Here is a 6939-nt window from a genome sequence, read left to right on the forward strand (position 1 = left end):
CTCCCTGACCTGAGCCACAAATGTCAGCACAGCACAGCCCCGTCCGTGCCCTTTAAAGTGCTCTGCAGTCCAAACCATTCTGGGATTCTGCGGATCAGATTCCTTTTGGTTAGTCCAAACCTCCTACTAGAAGCCACCCTTATCACAGGCTTAAGCTGAGCTTTATTCTGCTTCCTAGACCATGGGAGGTTTGGCATGGAAAGAGATGGGAAAGGGCCAGGTCAGGTTTAGTTTGCTTTTTGAGGGAAAGAATGACATCCGTGCCCTCATAGCACCATCTGTGTCCATGTGATGCCCATGTCTGTGGAAGTTTATGGGATCTCTGAGTGGTTTGGTAAGAAGGAACAGTAAAGATTGTCCAGTTCCAACCCCCACAGCGTGTCCTCACGTCCCTTCCCACACTTGGAAAGCAAAACTGAGCAGAGATGAGGAGCCCTACAATGTCTAGCAGTAATTCTCACCCCAAATTTTAGGTCTCCCCATAGGTGACACCCACCTGTGACTGTGTTCACAGGGGTCTCAGGTTGAGGGAAGAGACAAGGATCTGACTCCATGTTTCAGAAGGCTTGATTTATTATTTTATGATATATATTACATTAAAACTATATTAAAAGAATAGAAGAAAGGATTTCATCAGAAAGCTGGCTAAGAATAGAATAGCAAAGAATGATACCAAAGGTTTGTGGCTCGGGCTATGTGTCTGAGCCAGCTGGGCTGTGATTGGCCATTAATTAGAAACAACCACATGAGACCAATCACAGATGCACCTGTTGCATTCCACAGCAGCAGATAACCATTGTTTACATTTTGTTCTTGAGGCTTCTCAGCTTCTCAGGAGGAAAAATCCTAAGGAAAGGATTTTCCATAGAAGATGTCTGTGACACCCACCCTTCTGCACCAACCCAGCCTGCACCCTGCTCTTCCCCACAGGGACCTCAGAGTGATTAAACCAGACATTTCCCCAGAGGAACCAAGAGTTTCCTTCATCTCTGGACAGCAGAGCCGAGCAAACCCAGCCATCCCTGCTGCAGCTCCTCTCCATGGAGAGATGTCCCTCAGGGTCCTCAGGACAGCCCAGTTAAATCAGGGCAAACAAGGCTTCTCCTATCACTGGGTATTTCTGCCCTGGAGAACAGACTGAAAGCATCTGTCCAAACACTGAGCCTATGTTTTTACAGAGCATGTCTCCCAGGAAAAGCAGGGCTGGTTAGCTTGGCTAGAAGAGAGCTGAGAGCCTCAGGACTTGCTTTTCCCCTCTGTAACTGGTCAAATATTATTTCATCTCTCTCTGCAGGAGTGCTTAGTGTTTTCCTTGGAGCAGGGGCAGCTGCTGCACGGAGCCTGGCTGCTGGTGGCATTCAGAGGTGGCTGATGATGTGGCTGGGACGGCAGGAGCTGAGCCTGGTCCCACACACCAACACTCAGCCCCTCTCCTATAGATCATTCCCAATAAGATGCCTGGAAAAGAAACTTTAAAATCATCCAATTCCACCGCCCTGCCGTGGCAGGGACACCTTCCATTAGCCCAGGTTGCTCCAAGCCCTGTCCAACCTGGACTTGGACACTTCCAGGGATGGGGCAGCCACAGCTACTGTGGGCAGCCTGTGCCAGGGCCTCTCCATTTTACAGATAAGATTTTTTTCCCTAATATCTGCCCTAATAACCCTGCCCTCTTTCACTTTGAAGCCATTTCCCTCTGTCCTAGCCCCCTCTGCACATGGACATTGAACCAACCCTTGCCCTGAGCATCCCCAATGCCTTCAGGAACTGACCCTGCTTTCCAAAACCAAATGTAAGGGGAGCTGGAAAATAACAGGAAGAGAAACTGAGGGAAAGAAAAAGGCTTATTTGTCAGGGACATGACTGGAAGCATGAGTCTGGCTCCTCACCACATGAAAAGCTCTGCTACTGCTGCTGCTGCTGCTGCCTGGAGGTCTTGGAGAAGAAAGGGGGATCCTGCTGAGCTGGAAGCTGGCAGGGAAGTCTCCCAGGGCAGTGCTGGAGTCTCAGCACGATGGGAATCAATGCCAGCTTTGTGCACAGGTAGCTGGGGAGGATTTATGACCCGCCCAGTGGTGTGAACACACGCCATGAATTAAAGCACTGTTGGAGGATCAGGAGGTTCTGACTTCAGAGCTGCAGTCCCGAGGAAAAGGACAGGGTAGATTCCTCTAAACGCACTCTAAAATTTAAAGTGAAATGCCAGAAGTTTCTTTAAAACATGCATTTTGTGAGTGCTGGCCCCATCAGGGCTGCCATAAACCACACTGGGCTACAAAACTGCACAGGGGGTGTGGTGGTGGGAACATCAAACACTGCACAAGGGGAAGAAAAATCTGGTTTTGGTGTCCCAGAAAACAGAGTGACCCCCTCCTTCAAGCAGAACCTTGGGGCATGCATCTCAGAGGCACCAACCCAGGATGGGAATTCCCAGTTTTATTCCCAATGGGAATAAACACAAACACCATACTGAGAGCAGCAGCGCCAAACACTCCCTGCACATGCACAGCCTCACCAGAACAAACCATTTCAGCCTGTTTAGGTTGAAATTTCATTTTTTGTTTTTTTTTTTTTTTTTTTTTTGGTTTTTTTTTTTGGTTTTTTTTTTGTTTGTTTTTTCATTTTCTGTGGTTTTTTTTCCCCTTGCAGTGAAGCATTTAGTACATTATGTGGTTGCATCAGCTTGACTTCTCTTCCCTGAATTATTCTTTTCAGCTACTTAGTGGTGGAGTTTGTATATAAGTCTGTTATAGAGATTGGGGAATTTATTTTTCAACTTTTTTATCCTTTTTGGATTTTACAGACGTGCTGCTAGAAGACAAGAACAACAGCAGATCTTCGGGATTTATTCTTAATATTATTCTTAATATTCTAATTTCCTAATATTCCTAATATTCTTAATATTTTTCTTAATATTCTAATTTCCTAATATTCCTAATATTATTCTTAATATTCTAATTTCCTACTATTCCTAATATTCTTAATATTATTCTTAATATTGTGATTTCTTAATATTTCTGATATTTTTAATATTATTCTTAATAGTATCAATTTATTCTTAATACTATTCTTAATATTGCAGCTTTTTCTTAATATTTCTTCATATTCTTGTTCTTAATATTGCAATTTTTTAGAAAGGTAGGTCAGTGTGCCTGGTGAAGATGAGGCAAATTTTGGGGCAATCCAGTCTTTTTTTTGCAATATAACAAAATGTAGGGTTTTGCCCATGACATAACTGGTGATAGGATTTGTCATAGGATTGCCCATGACATAACTGGTGATAACATCAGCCCAGTGTCAAGATATTTTAGATTGGGGATGGCCTGACAAGTGGTTTTCCTTTGTCACAGCTACTGGCCCCACATCAACACTGGGAAAAGGCAGTAGGGTCCATATTTCTGAAATAAAAAAACACCTCAAAAACCCCAAAAATGGGGGGAAATGGAAAGCAGGGCGCAGGCTTGCGCTAGAGAAGGATTTGGCTTGGGTTTAGTGCTTTATTCTGTCCCCAGGAGGGCCAGGACACTTCCCCCAGCGCATTTAATGGGATTCTGGAATGGTTTGGGTTGGAAAGGATGCTAAAATTCCCATCCCCTGCCATGGGCAAGGAGGAGGTTGGCTGGAATCTCATCCTTTTCCTGCCGGGAGGTCATATCGTGGTTTTCCAGCAGAGGGGGAAATAGGATCACTTGTTCCAGCGCCGAGCTGCTTGCTCTGTCTTCCACTCCCGGCAGGAGCGAGGGGTTTAGGAAAACGCAGCATTATTGATTGATCCTTGCATTCCAAAACCCAACTCTTGCTGTGGCTGTTTAGGAGCCCAGGGAGGTACCCACATCAAAGGTCTGAAGATCAGCCCCATCAAAGCACTGTAGGACCCAAGAAAATGAATTTAGAAGCCTTGCAAAGTGTCAGGTATTTTCTCTGGCCAAGCCACAAGGTTGTGTCTGCAGTGTGGCCCCGACCCCACACTTAAATGCATTTCTTTTAGCAATATAGCCAATGTACCTTTTTTTTAGAAATATAGCTAATGTAATCCCTTGTGTGCTCAAAGCCAGGGGTTTACTCTGGTGAAAGATCCCTTCCCAGAGCAGTTCTGGTGTTGGAACCCAGGAAATTCCTCTGGCTGCCCTGGAGGGCTCCAGCGGACGCAGAGGCATCAGCACAGAGCCCAAGACCCCTGTGCCTTTGATCCTGACCCATGGAAAAAATTACCAACCTTTATAGGAAGAATTGCAAGTCAAGAAAGTTTAAGTAGAATGATAGTGAATTCATCACAGGGTGAAAATGTAGAATTTTGGGGTTTTAGAATGGGGGTTCAGGGAGCAAGATGGAGGAATCTGGGCATGTCCAGCCTTTCTCCTTCTTCTTCTTGGCCTCCATCTTCTGCTGTGATGGTGGCACTTTTGGATTGGTTTAGAGTAGAAGCTCACTGTCTAACATAGGTGATCGGTATTGGGAAGTAATTGTAAATATTGTAAATGTAGATTTTTGAATAAAAGATAACATCACCCCCTGGGGGCGGGCAGAGTGCCTCTGTCTGTCACAGACATCTTTTATGAAAAATCCTTGTTTTAGGATTTTTCATCCTGAGAAGCTGTGAGGCCTCAGGAACAAAATGTAAACAATGATTATCTGCTGCTGTGGAATGCAACAGATGCATCTGGGATTGGCCCAGATTAAATGTTTGTAATTAATGGCCAATCACAGCCCAGCTGGCTCAGATAGAGAGTCCAAGACACAGCCTTTGTTATCATTCTTTCCTATTCTATTCTTATCTGCACTGATTTTAGATATGATTTTAGAGTTGTGAGTGAGGAATTGTGTGTCTTTTAATTCAAGGGTTCTTCAGTGTCAGGGAGAGAGCTCTGGGTGTGAACAGCCACAAAGTGAGGATGTGAGCCTACTGCCCACCCCAGGCTGCTCACAGCCCTTTTTCCATGCCCCTGAAGTCTCCATGGCTCATCCTCCTGGATGTGAGTCCATCACCATGGACAGCACAGCCAGCACTGCAAGCCAGAGGTCCAGAAGCTTAATTCAGGTTTGGAGTGAAGGATCCAAAACAAACATTTCAGACACATTCAATTCAAAATGTTCCAAATGGAACCATAGCTTTTATACGTACATATATATATATAGAACTTACTTTTGGAACACATCACCTCTGAGAAAGGCTCTTTAATTTCACCTCTAATGTGGAGTGCCTTGTTAGCCGCTTAAATCTCTCCCCCAGACGACCTCACCTATCAGGGAGAAATTGGTGTTGTGCCTGATTGCACAAACCAGCCCAGCCTTTTACCTGGGTGATGTGCCACAAATAACTTCCATTATATACAGGGCGTGTTTCTGATGCTGCTATCAGGAAAAAAAAAAAGAAGATATAATGCTTCGACAGCCTTGCTTAGATGCTGAGGAGGCACTTGGCTGTGCAAAACAGCCATTTGTATCACAGGACAGCCCAGGTTGGGATGGAAACCAGTGGGGTGCATCCCCACCAGACCTCTATAAGCATGGACAGAACCTTTTAATGTCCTTCTGTCTTTCCAGCCACCTGCAGAGAGGCTGTGATGTGCAATGAGAAGCTGGCATCGCCTCAGGCCAGTTACATTTCCCTACTTCTTCTCCCAGGCTAAAGCAATTTAGGCTTAATAGTATATTAAAAAAATATTAAACCCCTTATTGGAGTTCTTCTTGCACAGGCAAAGAGAGGAGAAGGACTTTCTGAGCCCATCTGCAGTGCATTAGTAGGTAAAGGATTGCATTAAGGTATTCCCCAAGGTCACACAAGGGCACTGCTCATTTCATTTCAACACTGAGTTTACCCCTGTGCTACATTTCTTAGCAAAGACAAACCCCAGGGTCACTCTGAACTTCAATTACATGAAAATAACTTGCTAAGAGGTCCTTTCATTTTGATAATTTACAATACCAGCCATTGAAATTAGCTTTGCAATTGATTTGGGAAATACACAAAATGACACTTCCAGCCCAGCCTTTTGTGGACACAGGACAATTCACTGTCTATTTAACAGCCATAATAGCCCAAGACCAGACTTTCCTACAATAATTACACTTTCCCTTGAATTTATTGAGGTTCAAACTTCCAGTTGTCTGCTGGGAACACTTCATTTATACACAAAGCATCTCAGGCTGCTTATGCAGAAGAAAAAGCAGGGAAGAACAGGCACTTCTTTGAACACACAAGTCTTCATAGCTCTCTTACTCTCTTTTTAACTGATACCTAATGAAGATACAGATTCTTGGTGCATTTTTGTGCCTGCCCAGAGCCGTTAGGGGTTTTGGAGGCTGTGAAATCTTGAAGAAAAAGCTGTGAGGCTGTGGTGTTTTTGAGGGTCCCCAGGACAAGGTGAGAGATGAGAACCTTACTCCAAGTTCTCAGAAGGCTGATTTATTATTTTATGATCTTATAATAAAGAATGCTATACTAAAACTATACTAAAGAAAGAGAAAGGAGACATCAGAAGGCTTCACAAGAATCATAAAGAAAAACCCGTGACTCCTCAGAGCCTTGACACAGCTGGACCATGATTGGTCATTACATTAAAACAATTCACATGCTGGATAAACAATCTCCAAATCACATTCCAAAGCAGCAAAACAAGGACAAGCTGAAGCTTCCCAGGAGAAGAAATCCTGGCAAAAGGATTTTTCAGAAAGTATCAACTTGGGCTATGATCAAGTATCTTTCCCATGGCCATTTTTATTTTCTTCTTACACGAAGATAAGTGTAATAGTCATCTTGTGACTATTATCTCAAAAATAAGTATCCTGTGGTGTTGTTGCTTTCTGTGGTATTGCTTTCCTACACTTGTGCACATCCACTAAGATTCCACCCAGCTAAAAGCATTAGAGCCACCACAAGCAGATGAGTTTGCACAAGGTATGTCCACAACAATTTTACATGTAGGGAACGTTTCTCTC

Source organism: Ammospiza caudacuta, chromosome 7 (assembly GCF_027887145.1).
Source record: "Ammospiza caudacuta isolate bAmmCau1 chromosome 7, bAmmCau1.pri, whole genome shotgun sequence".
Taxonomy (NCBI): Eukaryota; Metazoa; Chordata; class Aves; order Passeriformes; family Passerellidae; genus Ammospiza; species Ammospiza caudacuta.